The sequence below is a fragment of the Nycticebus coucang genome, chromosome 19 (genome assembly GCF_027406575.1).
Source record: "Nycticebus coucang isolate mNycCou1 chromosome 19, mNycCou1.pri, whole genome shotgun sequence".
Taxonomy (NCBI): Eukaryota; Metazoa; Chordata; class Mammalia; order Primates; family Lorisidae; genus Nycticebus; species Nycticebus coucang.
Genome location: NC_069798.1, coordinates 32,765,886 through 32,782,928, shown reverse-complemented (window position 1 = coordinate 32,782,928; position 17,043 = coordinate 32,765,886).

Genomic DNA, 17,043 nt, shown 5'->3' with positions numbered 1-17,043 from the left:
TTTAATAACAATAACAATGTTTAAGATAAGGACTAGAAACAAAAACCTCATAAAGAATGAATGAACATAAATACATTCAGAAAAGGAATCAGACAATAGCTACATCGAAATCTTAAGCAATAATAATAATAATGCAAAGAAAGTAACTCAGCCCTACTATGAAACTAATTTATGGCTTTCATATGAAAGCTATAACCCAGTTATAACCCAAGAATAGGGGGAAGGGAGAAAGGGGAGGGAGGGGGGAGGATGGGCGGAGGGAGAGTGATTTGCAGGATTACACCTGTGGTGCATCTTACAAGGGTACGTGTCAAACTTGATAAATTAGAATATAAATGTCTTAAAACAATAAATAAGAAAATGCCAGGAAGGCTATGTTAACCAGTGTGATGAAAATGTGTCAAATGGTCTATAAAACCAGTGTATGGTGACCCATGATTGCATTAATGTACACAGCTATGATTTAATAAAAAAAAAGTAACATTCACATTGTCAAATAAGAGTATGTCTATTATAAAATGAAGGAAGAATTTTCTTTTGAAAACTGTGTAAAACCACTTCCCCTCATAGGTGGTTATTCCACACATATTCACTGAAGGGGTAAATGAAAAATCAGATAAATAAAGTCATGGCTATTTAAAAACCATGTGTAGAAGAGGCAAATTGTATTTTTCTGTTTGAACTAATAAATTATTATAACTTGTCTTAATATGCCAATTCCAAACACGTGCCATTAGGATGGCAGACCCTGGATAGCTTCTATGAGCTGCTCATTTCCAGAAGAACAGAAGCTTGGACTTCATACAGTCACCTCCAGGCCACTTTTTCTTGATGTCATGAGACATCTCTGTAGAAGGCAAAACACTTGGATGACAGAAAAGTCATTAAACCACAACAAGATAAACCAAGGTTTATGTTATTTAAAGTTTTTCCCCCCCTCAAGAAATATATTCATTTCAATTTAAATTTAGATGAAGTTTCCAGTACCAGATTGTAGGAATTTCCATCAATTTGTAAGAAATGCCAGACATTTTAGCTAATGAGATAAGGAAAGGCAATGGCATTTGCCTTTCTCCTTACCTTTTTGGATATTCATATGGAAAATAAACATAAACCACTAAGAATTCCCAATAAGAGAGGATAGCTGAGAAGGGTGAGGTCTAGAAGAACAGGTCTTCTCAAGGAGACCACAAGGATACACCTGCAGGGTCCTCTCCATGGTGACTCAGCTCTTGGGAATATAAACTTAACTTCCTGAAAATTGGAAATTTCCAAGTTCTGTGAAATCCTGTAGTTCTGTAGGGGTGGGAATAGCATCTTCCTCTTGATTTAAACTGGCCAATGAGAAGGGTACCTGTGGGGTGGAACTTTTTGACGTCGATAAAAAGGGAAAGACCAAGGCAGTCGGGGAGAGTGGCCATTTGGAATTCTTCTATGTCATAAGCTCCCATCTAGTGAATATAGCCCTTCCTCTTATAAACGTGGTGTTTGGGTGTTCTTTCTCTCCGTTGGGCCTTGTTTTCCTACAACACCAAGTCAGATTAAAAAATAGAATTTATATTCTGATGGAAATAGTCCAGAAGTTCTCCAAAGAGACCATTTGAGCAGCCAGGATCCAAATCTCTAAGAAAATGGTTAATGACTAGGTAAAACACTATTTCACTTTCATTGCAAACATTATTATTTTTATTCCAAGAGAATAACTTTTAATTATGAAAATTCACATATCAACATGGATACGTACTTAGCTTTTAGTTTATCTCCATAATTGACTCTCCATAATGACTTTCTGAGCTTCATTACTTTTCATCAAACATACAAAAGATAAAACTTTGTCCATACATATTTTTTTAATTCCAGATCAATTGTCTACATATTGTTTTAAAAATTAAACTAAATATGTATGAAAACTTATGTGAGGTATGTCTGAGAATTTTAAAGTAATTCATAAATCTTTGTTATGATTATTCACAAAAATAAATTCTATCAGAGGACTAAAGGGAACATGAAGCAATTTTCAAAGCTACTTCTGTTTTTAAATTTACTTTTTATTTCAGAATATTACAGGGGTACACACACTTTGACTTTGTATAGTTTAAATGGATACTGTGAGTGTGCCCTTCACACAGAATATGTGCACTTTTAATAATATTTTTTAAAAATGATCAGAATGGTTTGAATATATTTTAATAATAAATTAATTCATTCATTAAGAGCTAATCAGTGTATACTAACAAATTTTTATGGTCTAGTTTCTTTTAGTCACATCATTATCAAGTTGTTGATAAGGCATTTATCTTAGCTTTAGAAAATCTTGGATTTAATAATGAGTTGTGACAATTCTTCATATTATTATTCATAAGGTTTTAGAAATGTTGATTATACATAAGCTTAGTTTTAAAGTGGCTAATAATTATTTACATAATCGATTGAATAATAGGGGAATATTAGGATGTGAAAACCACTGAAAAATCATGCTATATATACCAGAAGGCATTTATGAGAAGAAACAGATATGAGTTGGGAAAGTGGGTAAATGATTGGCAATTCACATATATAAGTATGTCTCACCCACATGCTACTTCCAGTTTACTATTACATTTGCATGACCTAAAAAGTTTGTAGAGGCACAATGGTTCTGTATTTGGCATAAACACCTTATGATCCAGTTTCTTTGTCCCACTTCTGTTTTAGTATATCTGATTACAATAGAGGAAAAGAACACTAATTTGAACAGTTTTGCAGATGATTTTGATAGGCAGTCATGTTTTGGAACTAGCAAAATAGTTTAATTCTTTTATTTTGCATTTGCAGAGAAGCAAAATGAGTTGTCAGTGGGTAAGTTTAAAGTATAAACTGATTTAGGACTCAAAATCATGTCTTTTGTTTACTATCTCAGAGGTTGTAGCCAATTATAAACTAGTTTACTGATCCTGCATTACAAGTAATATATCATAAAGATAGTCAAATTTTATATACCCTGACTTAAGAGTATCTAAAAGGTCTCTAATCTTACTATAAACAATAGGCATTTTTCTAACTATCATTTTACCCTCAATCCTTTATGATAAGAAGGCTTTTGGAGATATTAAGAATTCATGATTTCAAACCAAACTATATGGGCAGGGTGTGTGTGTGTGTGTGTGTGTGTGTGTGTAACACTTTATATATTTATTAGATAAAAATTTTAATTTTCCAGTAGCAGTCAAGTTATCAACAATAGTGTGCTGGCAAATGTTTACCCTTTGATTTGTTTTCACTCCATCCCCTAAAAATCCTTAATTGTGTATATGTGTCTTGTAAGTTTAAAAAAATAAAAACATATAAGACACTTTTTAAAAATAATAAAACAATTATAATACACATTTCAAATTCCATGTAGCCAAATGATACACTCAGAATGTTTTGTTGATTTTTCCTGACCTCTTATAGCTGAGGCTAATCTATGATTGCAATTAACCAATGAGTATATTCTGGACATAAATGTTGGATTGATATTGTTGTGTCTGTCTATAAGTAAGAAGAAACTAAAGATGACATTAATTGCTAAACTAGATAATAGTGACTAATTACTGTGAAAATATTTTTAGTTTTTGTGCATTTCATGACATAAGGGATACTGACACAAGACATTTCAAGTTTAATCTGCATTAATAATAACATTCTCCGTCACTTTCCTAGTTGAGACACTCAACAAAATGATAAATCAAGTTTTAGCTTGTAGTATTTGCTGGTTTGAATGGATTTCTAGCTACCAACATGAAACAACTAAACTTGGGCTGGGAAGAGATATGCAGTACCACCCTAGGCCACATTTTCAAAGTGCACACAGGGGCATAGATAATACTAAATGTAGTAAATTATTTAGAGAAATTAATATAATTTATTTTTGCAGTTTTTTGGGCAGGTCCAGGCTTGAACCGCCACCCTGGTATATGGGGCTGGCGCCCTACTCCTTGAGCCACAGGTGCTGCTCAATTAATATAATTTTTAATAATAACTCTGTTTAATAGAAAGCTTTCAAAATTTCCCCCAACTTAAAAATTAGTGCTTATGAACCAGTACAGTCAGAACATCACTGGTTCAGTTAATATATGTTAGCTGAAAACATAAAGAAGAGACCTTTAATATAAAAGATGAATTCAGTAGGGAAGAAGCCAGATGCTCTAATTAAAAGTTACATGCTTTAAGAAAAAGCAGTGCAAGTCTGGAGGTACAATTTCTTCATAAAACTTCTGTTTTAGAGTTCTTTTTACATTTGATGTTAAAATGAGGTCATCAACTAAATTTAGAAAGTCATGTTTTCTTACTGAAGAGTAATTTCACAGGAAATTATGGAGTCAGAAAAAACGTATTTGTAAGGAAGTTAGAGATAAATATAATACAAATAATGCATTGCAAAGATGATAGACATGATAAATTAACCTCCCTCACCGTACTCCCTGCATCGTTCTATTGTTGAAATCCTTTTCCAGTTTGAAAGTAATATATTTGACAGTTAATTTCAAATAAAGCTTACCAGCATCCTCCACTCCAATACTTTTCCTTCTGGGTAAATTCTAGGCAAAAATGGGCACAGATTATGAGGTAGTTTTGTTATAAGTATAACATTTCAAAAAGAGTTCCTGTGAGTTTGTCATCTGTAAATAGAATATTAAAAAGAAGCATAGTATTCCTCAGCCATTAAAAAAGATGGAGACTGTGCATCTTCTGTAATAACCTGGATGGAGTTGGAACACATTCTTCTTAGTAAAGTATCACAAGAATGGAGAAGCAAGACTCCAATGTACTCAATTCTAATATGGAGTAGATGATGCATAGATGATGCATACCCACATAAGACAAAAACTCAAGCCAATTCAATTTGGGGGTTGGGAGCATGAGGGAGAGGAGAGAAGGAAGGAGGATTGGTGTGCTCCCCCTTAATGGGCAGTGTTAGAATGTACGGCATACCTTTTGGGGGTGGGACACAATTATAAGAGGGACTTTACCTAACAATGCAAACATTGAGACCTACTTCTTTGTACCTTTAATTAACCTGAAACAATTAAAAAAAAAAAGACTAAATACAAATATAATTCTGGAAGAAAAAATAAAGAAACATAATATAAAATCAAATATACATATTTCTTGTCAATATCTTGTCTCTGTCAGAAAATTGTTTTAACCAATTAAATTCATTAAAAAATTATTAGTGTAGAAATATTCACAGGGAATTTTTAGTTTTAAATTGCTTAAATCCAAAAAGGTAATCAAATTAAAAGAGTGAATTCTCTAATTCACTTCTAAAACAACTTTTGACATAAAACCTGTGGAAAGGTTAGTCACAGTTTTGTTTTTGCTGTTTTATGTATCAGCCATAGTTATCCTTGTATTCACTCAGGAGTTTGAACTGTATAGTCACTGAAATTCCTGTAGTCTTCATAGGAGATTTCTATAGATGACAAAAAAGAAGAGGAAATCAAATTTCCTGCACAGAAAAGCTAATAATCCAGATAGAAAGTCAAGTAATTCACAAGAGACTGCTAGAAATATTTTAGAACGAAATATAATTATTCTTTAAATTAAGTGCTATAAAGACAGAAATTATATGAAGTGAATTACAGTATATGGTTTAAAATATAAGTATGATATGGACCCTCATAAAAAGAGGAAATGTGTGTAAATGTGTTGCATTCCTGTATTTTATTACATATTTTTAGATCATGTATAAACTTGATAAAAATTCATAAAGGGAAATTAAAATATAAGATATTCTCTGCCCTTTGGGATTTTAGCAGCTGGTTGAAGGTAAAAAAGTACATAAGAATATATATACACACAAATTAGTTAAGCAGTGATATAAACTTGGTGTACTGAAATTTTACACAATGAGGCATACCGACATGAAAGGTGGTGGTCTTTGCCTGGGTATTGGCAAGAGAGGCTGGGCAGAGGAGTAAGAATTAATTTGAGGCATGTAAGGTAGTTATTATTTTTTTTTCTGCTTAATAGAAAAATGAAGTTCTAGAATGGAAGAACAAGACAATCAAGAGCTTGCAATCTGAAATGAGAATGGGATGTCTGAAAAGTAGTGATGAGTAACTGAATTACAGGTGGCTGCAGATTTAAGCATGAATACTCCGTGAATAGAGGAGGCATAGTGGATTTTGGAATCTAGGCTAAGTGGGTATGATATCCTCATGGATAGTGAAAGTCAGAGGGAGTAGTAATTTCTCCCAGAGAGGAATTCTGGGTTATTAATGTTATGAGGTCAACCTTTCTTTCTAAATGTCTGGGGGTTGCCAGTGTTTTTCCTAAGCTGCCTGAGATACCAGTGCAGTCAGTAGCTCTCTCCAACTCCCCTTCTCAAGCTGAAGCCTCTACTCATGGTAGCATCATATGATGTTTACATAGGCTGAATATTAAAGGGAGGCTGGTGAGGCCTTTACCTCAGGAGCAAAATGTAAAGGACAGGAAAGAAATGTAACAATCAAGATAAATATTTATTTTAATGCAATATATATATATTTTTTGTGGTTTTTTGGCCAGGGCTGGGTTTGAACCCGTCACCTCTGGCATATGGGGCTGGTGCCCTACCCCTTTGAGCCACAGGCACCACCCTTAATGCAATATTTTTAAAAATAAAAATCAATGGAAAATTCTACATATCAGAAAATTAAATAAAGATAAGATTGATATTCATCCTGAATATTTGGATGCTCAATCTCATTTGAGTTTAACAATAAAATGCAAAAACTACATGACAGTGATTTTTCCTCCCATTTAATGACTATGAGCAATTCATTCACTAGCTTGAAATTTACAGAATTAAAACTCAAATCTAGATATTTGCATAGCAAAAATAGTTTCTGTTCTAGGAGACTAGTGTATCCTTTTATAAAATGCTGTCTGAATAGACTTAGGGAAAGAGCAATTCTAAGAGCTCAGAATATTCATGGTTATCATTGATTTAAACCCACATGGTTTGCTGAGTTTGATACTAATTCTATAATATCTTCTCTCTTCTGAGTTTCTCTGTTAAGATGTCTGTGGGGAAAATTTAAAAAGTTTGGGAAGAGATAAACAAGATTTTCCCAAAAGAAAAAAGGTTAAAGAAATTTTCACTGAAAAGAGACTGAATATAAACTGCAGAATCTAGTTAGAGGGGTGTAAATTACATGCTAATCATATGCAAATGATGTATGGCCCTACTATTTCATACACCCTCACATACCCTTGGGAATTAAAACTAGTCAGATTTCATTGCATTTTACCATAGTCCCTGAATTGAATTTACTAGTAAAACTAACTCAGATAAATTTTTATTTATTATTTAGCTAGTGAGGATGATTCCAAGGTCACTAATTAGCAGCTTTAATCTCTTTAAACCCACATCTCATTTGGATGTGGGGCTCTGGTAGGCATTTTGTGTTTCCATCTGCATTTGCTTTTATTTGTCACTTGGACATTCATATCGACCCCATCTGCAAGATGGTGTCTGCCAGCCTAGAAACAGGTCAGTTACATTAGGGGGCTGGACGCTAGGCCTGGAGCTGGCAATGAGGACAGTAGGCAGCAGTGTCAGTGGATATTGGAGGCCAAGGTCTGAAGCCAGCCCACATGTTTAGTTGATTGGGCCTGCAAGTCGAGACTAAAGAGCTAGGTGCACTGCAGGTGGACTGATGAGATTGCAGGGCCGCAGCAGTTTGGAGCTGGCGAGGTTCTGCTCACAGTTTGAGTGCAGCAGCCTTATTAGCCGGGTTGAAGCAGTGGCTTCAGCCACTGAAGTTTCCTGACAAAAACACTGTCCTACTTTCAAAACTCAAATGAATTCTCAACAGGAAAGAAACCCTCCTGCATGTGGAAAGGCACTGCTCTTTGACCAAGCACTTTGCTTCTACTAGGAGACAGAAGAATAGAGAGGATGTCAACCTGCCCACCAGCTTAACAATGTACCTCTGTTTTTCTCAGTTACTCAATTGCTAAGATGGAACTAATAACCACTTTACCTATAGCAAAAACAAGTTATGAAAATTACTGAAATAATGTGTATGACAGAGCTGTAAAAAGAACGAAGCTTCATATTTTAGAAGTTCTCTTTTATTAAAAATTGGCATTGAAACAAAATAAAATAAAAAATAAAAATTGGTGTAGGGTTTGGATGTAATTTTGATTTTTTTCCTGAGAAGGAATTTAGAATCATCTGAGTTACCACTAAGCTTGTACCATTATATAGTTCTTGTTCCTATATTTCAACTAGAAGGATTCAGTGTATTTCCTAATCATAACCCTTTGTATATTTTCTTTGTATATTTGTTCCCATGCCTGGAAAATTTTTTCTGCCTGGAAAATTTCTTGCCTTCTGTTTAAGTCAGAACTTTACTCATTTCCAAAAACCCACCTTAAATATCATTTTCTCCCTGAAAAATTTCTGTCTTTTCTTGCCATTTTAAACCTTGAAAATACAATCTTTGAATTTTATTATGCTACAACCTGTCTCCTTCTTACAACACAGTCATTTATGCCCTTGAATTATTCGTTCTCACAGATTTTAATCTTCTTTGGGCAAGGAGACCTCTGGGGCGCACGACTCCACCCATATAATTCTTCAATAGATATTTGTCAATATGAACCGAAGACCTACTCTAAGTTCTGGCCCTTTAAATTTCATTTGGTAAAATATATTTGAGAGAATCTAAATGTGTCTTCACTGTTCTGAAACAAGAGTGCTGAGGTATTACAGGAATTTTATTTTTTGCTTTGTGAGTGAAGATGCAAGTATTAGAAGAGTTTTCCAAAACAGCAATCTTAGTAAACCTTTCATTCACCATGAGAAAAATGAAAGAATGTGTCCAGAAAATACTTGTGATGTAACCTTAGGACTCATGATACAGCAGGCCAATGCATGCAGAAACAAATTCATCTGACTTACTTAGAAAAAAAATTATGCAAATCTTAACACAATAAATCACAGCAATGTATACAAAATCTAATCCCCTAGCATATTTCTCTACCCAATAGATATTCCTTATATGCTAAACACAAACAAAACAATCAAAAATAGTAAACACGTCTTGGAGATACCATAGCACTAAATAGAGCAACCAAAATAACGATAAATAAAAATTAACCCAATTGATCATGCCTCCCTGGATCAGACATATCACACACCCTCCTCCTCTCACCCAGGGAGTCTGTGAAATGAGTACATATGTGCAGAAGGTCATCATGCCTCTTATCGACAAGTTGGCCAAATCAAAGTGGATCATGTCAGCCTGGTTTGGTTTGCCTAAGGGGAAGACATGCTGTCAGAATTCCTTACCATCACAAGTCCAGTGAGAAGTTAGAAGAAAGCAGTTGCAACATTAATTTCATTTATATTTGGTCGGGGATCTCATGCGACTTGTCTTCAGACCTTGGGCCAAAATATAAATGCATATTTTAGATTAAAAGACCTTTATCTAACTAACACATCTGTTGCAATGTATTCCTAATGAGATACCAGGAAACTTGGTTTCTGGTGGTATGTGACACTTACAAGGCATGAGAACAAGCCACTTAACTATGCTATGCCTTAAGACTCGGGTGACCATTTGTCCTTCATTACTTGTAATAGTTCTGTTTATACATGCTACATCTGCCTAATTATTAATAGCATCTTTTTTCAAAAGTGTCTGCATTTGAGAAATAAATTATATGGTTACCCTACTTATCAAAGATTAAGGGCCAATGATCTTTAAGGTCTTTTGCTGCTGTAATTTCTGTAATTTTAACTAATTGGAAAAAATATCCAAAGTGAGAGCCAATGAAATACATATGTATACTATACATATTTGAGTTTGATACTGTACCTATGTTTTTATACTCCATATGCAATCAATTCACCATATCACAAGTACCATTGCAGAGTCTGAATCATCTCAGAGAGCACTTTGATAACTCCAATCCTCTACCAGTGTTCATAGGTAGAAAGATGAGAACAGACAGACCAACTTCACAGACTAATGCAAAACCTTTTCTTATTTTGGATTTTATTTCTTCTCATCTTTGATGGTCTATAAAGAAAAGAAGTAATTTTCCTTATAAAAGTCTTGTCTTTGGGAGTTCATTGCACTTCAGTTCTTCTTGAAGTAATGTTTCTAAGCAGAAAAATGAAATTTATAACAGCAAGAAATGTAAATTTAGTTTGTGGATAAAAGCAAGAACGTTAAAATAAGAAGAGTTGCCGTGGATAGAGGCAGGTTGACAAATGCTCCTGAATGAGGGGGAGATAAGTGTTAAAATATGAGAAAAACAAGAAAGTGCATTCATATTTGCTAGGTCATATCCTTGGCTGTGGATATTTGTCAGATGTTGTGACAGATGTGTCTCCTACGATGACTCTTGGAAATAGGCAATTGTGTTTGTTTAAAGAAAAATGCACGTGCATAGTCAAAACACTGGAGGTAGATATAACAAGGAAAATTTAAGACAGAACAAGAAAGTCTAAGGAGAAAGAAAGCCCACGTACAACATTTCTCCTCAAAATGAACACACACTGCATCCCACAGCATAATGCTTTGGACATGTGTTTGAGCAGGTGAAAGGTGACAGCTCTTAGTAAGCTGAGAGAAAAAGTAATAGCAAAGACAATGATGTCTGATGTCCTTCAAATTGCTTTGACTTAAGCCCGTGTCTTTGTCTCTTAGATTGCTCTGTTTAATCATGTTAAATAATCTCAAGTACACTTTGAAGTTGGGTAACTCACAAAGCTCTTCAAAATAGCTTTGAAGTTAAATTCTGTAAAGCCTTAAAATTGAAGTATAATTCAGCAATCCGGGATGTGGTGTACCTATTCAGTCACTGTGACATGAGAGTGGTCAATCAGGGACTGCATCTGAAGAGCGCAGAGTGAGATGGGGAGCTGAAAAGTTTGCCTGCTGAGACAACCACTTTTACTATGTCCAGATAATGTTTTCCACATTCTCTTTATTAATAAAAGAAAATATGAAACAGTTATCAATAAGCTGTTGAAGTTTTTGTTAATGTTGTTTTACATTTTTGTGAGTTGTCCATGTAAATGAAACCACACCTCCACTTTGACCAGAATAGAAGGAAACCTGAATAGAAGACAATCAGAGCAGTGATAAGAAAAATGGAGAGTGTTTAAATCAATGTGACTTTCCATTCAAGATTTCAAATTCCTAAAAAGAAGGAATTAGGTAATGTGTATTTACCATTGTTTCATGCCCAGCAAAGCACCATATAAACATTAAATCTTCCTATAGGCTTTCTGATTGAGGAGACACAGGAAGTCAGAGAGGCCATTCGTCTTATGGAGGAAACTGCTGCTGGCAAAACACTTTTGTGGGTACTATTTGGGAGCATCTAAAGAAATGAAAAAGAGTTCCCAATATTTTTTTAATTTAGGATGAATGCACTAAGATATAGTACCAGGCTTAAAAATAATCTGGCATACCCACTAAAAATAGGTATATATGTGTCAATGTGCATGGTCATTAAATACATGAAGAGATGCTCAAATTCCTTAGTAACAAGGATAATGGGAATTAAACCCATAGGAAGGTCATATTTATTGCCATTTAGTTGGCAAAAAGTAACAAATCTATAATACTTTTTTAAACACTGGTGGTGAGAATAAAATATTGGTTCAGCCACTTTGGAAAGCATTTTCATATTATCATATAAAGTGAATGTTCGTATAACCTATAACCACAGCAAAGTTCCTATAACCTTGGTACATGCCCAGGAGAAAACACTTATACACATTCACCAGAAGATATACAACACCATTTATAAAAACACCATTTGAAATAACAAGAATCTGCCAAAAACAAAATTTCATCAAAAAGAGAATAATTATATAGTTTGTGGTATATTAATACAATAGAAGACCACACATCTGAGAAAATAAACTATAGTCACATTCCACAATTTGGTGAGTACTTAGCAAAAAACTAAGACCCTGAAGCTTTTATATAATATAATACTGAACTTTATACTATTTGCGGAGAGAGGATTGATTTGTTTTTTTATTTTTTGAGGCAGATTTTGTTCTGCTGCCAAAGCTACAGTGCAGTACAGTCATTGTAGCTCAGTGCAACCTCAAACTCCTGGGCTCAAATCATCCTTTTGCTTTAGCCTTCTATATGGCAGGGCCTACAGGCTTGTGTCACATCCATGGAGCCCAGCTAATTTGTTTAGTTTTTGGTAGACATGGGGGTCTCATTATGTTTATCAGGCTGGTCTTGAACTTCTGGCCTCATGTGATCCTCTTGCCTCAGACTCCCAAATTGCTAAGATTATAAGCTTCAGCCACCGTATCTAGCCTAAATTCGTTATCTTGATCTTGTTGAGGTGTGTTTAGTCTTAGTGTGCATGTGATGCACACACACACACACACACACACATTTATATTATATATACATAAATTCCCAATTCCTGCTTTCTTTGGGCTGTGGAAGCATCTGAATATGGTCAGGAGGAGTGCATTACAAAGTGGAAGTTATTCTCAATGTTCTAGTTGCTGTATTGTCTGGGGCTGCACAGGTATTATACTGGATGCCTTTATTAATTAATATCATTTCAAGCATCTAATTTGTAAGAGACAAATATGGTTAAATATAATAATTGCATGGAATGGGAAAGAGCTGTTATCCTGTGTCTTACATTTTTCTTAGAATTTTCACATATATATATATATATATATTTTTTTTTTTTTTTTTTGCAGTTTTTGGCCTGGGCTGGGTTTGAACCTGCCACCTCCTGCATAATGGGGCCAGTGCCCTACTCCTTTGAGCCACAGGTGCCACCCCATATATTATTCTTTTTGAGCCTTAAAGCCTTCCTAGTGTTTGTATTACAGATAAGGAAACTGAAACTCACATAAGACTGAGTGATTAATCAAAGTCAAAGTGATAGTCCTAGAGTAAGAGCTGAGTCAGCAAAGTTTCAGGTTACAATATCAATGTACACAAATCGGTGCCATTCCCATATACCAATAATAATCCATCTGGGAGTCAAATCAAAGAGTAAATACCATTCACAATAGCTACAAAGAAAATAAAATACTATGAATACTTAACTCAGGAGGTTAAAGATCTCTACAAAACACTGAAGAAAGAAATTGCAGTTAACATGAACAAATGGAAAAACATAGCACGCTCATGCATTGGTAGAATCAACATTGTTAATTGTCCGTTATACTCCAAGTGACTTACAGATTCAATCAAAATACCAACATCATATTTGACAGACATAGAAAAAAATAATCCTACACTTCCTTAGGAACCTGAAAAGAGCTGGAATACCCAAACCAATCTTAAGCAAAAAGAGCAAATCTGGAGGCATTGCATTACCTGACTTCAAACTATACTACAAAGATGTAGTAAACAAAACAGCATGATATTGTCACAAAAATAGAGAGATATACCCATGAAACAAAAGATATAACCCAAGTATAAAACTATTTAAATATAGCCAACTGATCTTTGACAAAGTTGACAAAAATATACTCTGGGGAAAAGAAGTCCTATTCAATAAAAGGTGCTGGTAAAATTGGATAGCCACATGCAGAAGATTGAAAAAAAATCTGTGTCTTTTGCCACTCACAAAAATTAATTCAAGATGGATCAAAGACTTAAATTTAAGGTGTGAAACCATAAGAATTCTAGAAGAAAATGTTGGAAAAATTCCAAGATATTGGCCTAGGCAAAGAATTTATGAAGAAGACCTCAATGGCAATCATAACAATAAAAATAAATAAATAAATGGGAATTGATTAAATTGAAAAGCTTCTGCATAGCTGAGGAAATAATCAACAGTACATAATCTACAAAATAGGAGAAAATATTCTGAAGTTATATGGTCAATCCTGAATTACAAACATCCAATTTAGGTGCAACTCACTCTTAGGAATAAATGCTATTGCAGACAGTCTCTGAGGTACAACCATCTGACTGTTGTACGACTTGCAAACAGAGGCTATTAAAGGTAATAGGTAAATGTAACTGTTCCAGCTCATATGCAAATTCAATTGAAGAACAAAGCTACAGAACTTACCTTATTTGTAACTCAGGTACTGTCTATGCATCTGATAAAAAATAAATAACCATAATCTAAAATAATTCAAACAAATTATCAAAGAAAAATCAAAAACCCCACTAAAAAGTGGACAAAATATATAAACAGAAGCTTTTCAAAAGAAGATAGACAAATGGCCAATAAACATAAAAAATGTTCAATTTCACTATCAGAGAATTGCAAATTAAAACTACAATGAGCTATTTATCAGCTAACCTCAATTAGAAGAACATTTATTAAAAAGTCCAAAAACAGTAGATGCTAACGTGGATGCAAGAGATAGGAATACTTATATACTCTTTTTTTTTTTTTTTTTGTAGAGACAGAGTCTCACTATACTGCCCTCGGGTAGAGTGCCGTGGCGTCACATGGCTCACAGCAACCTCTAACTCTTGGGCTTACGCGATTCTCTTGCCTCAGCTTCCCAAGCAGCTGGGACTACAGGCGCCTGCCACAACGCCCGGCTATTTTTTGTTGCAGTTTGGCCGGGGCTGGGTTTGAACCCGCCACCCTCGGCATATGGGGCCGGCGCCCTACTCACTGAGCCACAGCCGGCGCCCTACTTATTTACTCTTAGTGGGACTGAAAATTAGTATGTCTATGAAAGGCAATCTTTGAGATTTCTCAAAGAACTAAAAGTAGATCCACCATTTGATCTAGCTACCCAAAGGAAACAAAGTAATTTTAATAAAAAGAAACCTGCACTTGAATACTTATTGTAGTGCAATTCATAATTGCAAAGATGTGGAATCAATTCAGTGCCCATCAATTTATCAGTGGATTAACAAAATGTGGTAGATTCACATATTTAGACTATGCAAGGTATTCAGCCATGATGAATGATGAATTAAGGCCTTTTACAGCAATTTAGATGGAACACCACATGTACTCGCTATTAAATTGGAACTAACCAATGAACACACAAGTGCACAGAGGGAAGTAAAACTCAGTGGAAATCAAACAGGGTGTAGGAAGAAGGAGGGGATGAAAGCAAACTGACCTAACTGATACCATGAACACTATTTGGGTGATGAGCACACTTACAATACTGACTCAAGCATAACAACATTGATATACGTAACCAAAACATTTATACCCCTATAATATGTTGAAATTTTTACAAAACATTAATAAAAACCAAAAAAGAAAACACTAATGTTTTCACCAAAACTCACGCAGGGCAATTTTACAGTCCCACCTTTGGAGAATTGTGGTGGTCTTCTCTGTACTTTCTTTCCACCTCCCTTAGCTTGTGGAAGATCTACAATCATCAATTGAGACTATCCTTTTATGTAAATTCATTATAAGTAACCATTCTTCTTAAAGAAAACCTCACACTTTATAACAACAGAATATTGTCAAACAGTGACAAATTCCATATTATAATGGTTATGGAAGTAGAATTAATTGATATGTTAAATAATTGGAATGTAATTTGTTATTGATAACGATATATAGAGAAGAAAAGTAGAACAATGACATTCAAAAGAAGGCTGAAGTAAAAAGATCATAAATGAAATGAGAAGTTAAAATTCTAGGCTACTTTTAACAAAACATATGGATTGATTAGGTATAAACGTAGCAGGCAAGTACAATACAGGAAGTGAAGGGAATACAGGGAATACATGTAGACTAGATGGTGGGTGCAAATGGTTCAGCAGAGTTTACTATAAAAAAGGGTTTTGGGGTGGCGCCTATGGCTCAAAGGAGTAGGGCACCGGCCCCATATGCCAGAGGTGGCGGGTTCAAGCCCAGCCCTGGCCAAAAACTGCAAAATACTACTACTACTACTACTACTACTACTACTAATAATAATAATAATGATAATAATAATAATAATAATAATAATAAAAGGTTTCTGAACATAAGTCAATTATTTCCTGCCATTTTTGGTCACTTCTCAGGGAAAACATAATCACATTTTCACCTTATACAACTTAGGTAATAAAGACAACAGTAAAAAGTTACATTAGAAGAAGACATAAATATGATTTGGGAAGGGGGCTAAGGAAATATTATTTCAGCTCTCTGAACTTTGGCAAGTCATTACAAATTGAGGGGGGCATTCTCCTCTTAATATTTGTTCATTTCTTGACTGGCTAAGAAATAGAGAAGAAAATTCCTTCCCTTTCACAAAAGAGTTTTTGCCTTCATTTAATCTGATATTAAAGAGAAGTAGAAAGATTCCTTCTGATCCCAGTAGAAACTAATGAAATGTTTCTATATTCCCCAAGGAATGAGTAGAGACTCTCAAGCCTTCTACTCTTGGATTTAGAGATTTACTTTTGTCTAATAGATGTACCTAGAAATCACCTATCTCCATTAACTCCAGTTACTAATTCAGAAAACATTAGATACATTAGAAAGACCACCTCAATAAATATACACATAGTTCAGTGATAAATGTGGCTGGAGTGGCTGAATAAGGCTGCAGTGACCAGGGAAGATTTTAAGAGAAGAAACAACAATCCAGGGGACAGAATATCACTCTGAGTCAACAGGAGCTGTGTATATTTGAGAAGCATGAAAGACAGTTTAATCAAAGGACGACATGCGATCCCTATAAATGTTCCCCGGATGAAAGGTTATCTTTCAGGCCCTGAATCCTGTGGCTACACCTCATCCACAAAAGAACCGTTAGAAAAATGGTACACTTTTCTGACAATGGCAGCAATCTGTTAGAGGACTGGTCTGTGAATTTGAGGGCAGAGCCTCCTTGCACTACAAATTACTTTGGGTAGGATTCTCTGTAATCAGCTGATGTGAAGCGTGGTAGTATGAACTTTCTTACCAACCTAGCTCCCATATTACCTGCTCTGAGATCTGATATTTCAACACTCAAGTATCACCTCTCCATATTTTATAGAAGTTTCGGTCTCCAAGAGATATTGCTTTATGTGCACACACCCCCAAATAAAGAACATCACATGCCTTTAGATAGAAGTGGCATTTGACAGTCAGTAAAAAGGATTATATAGC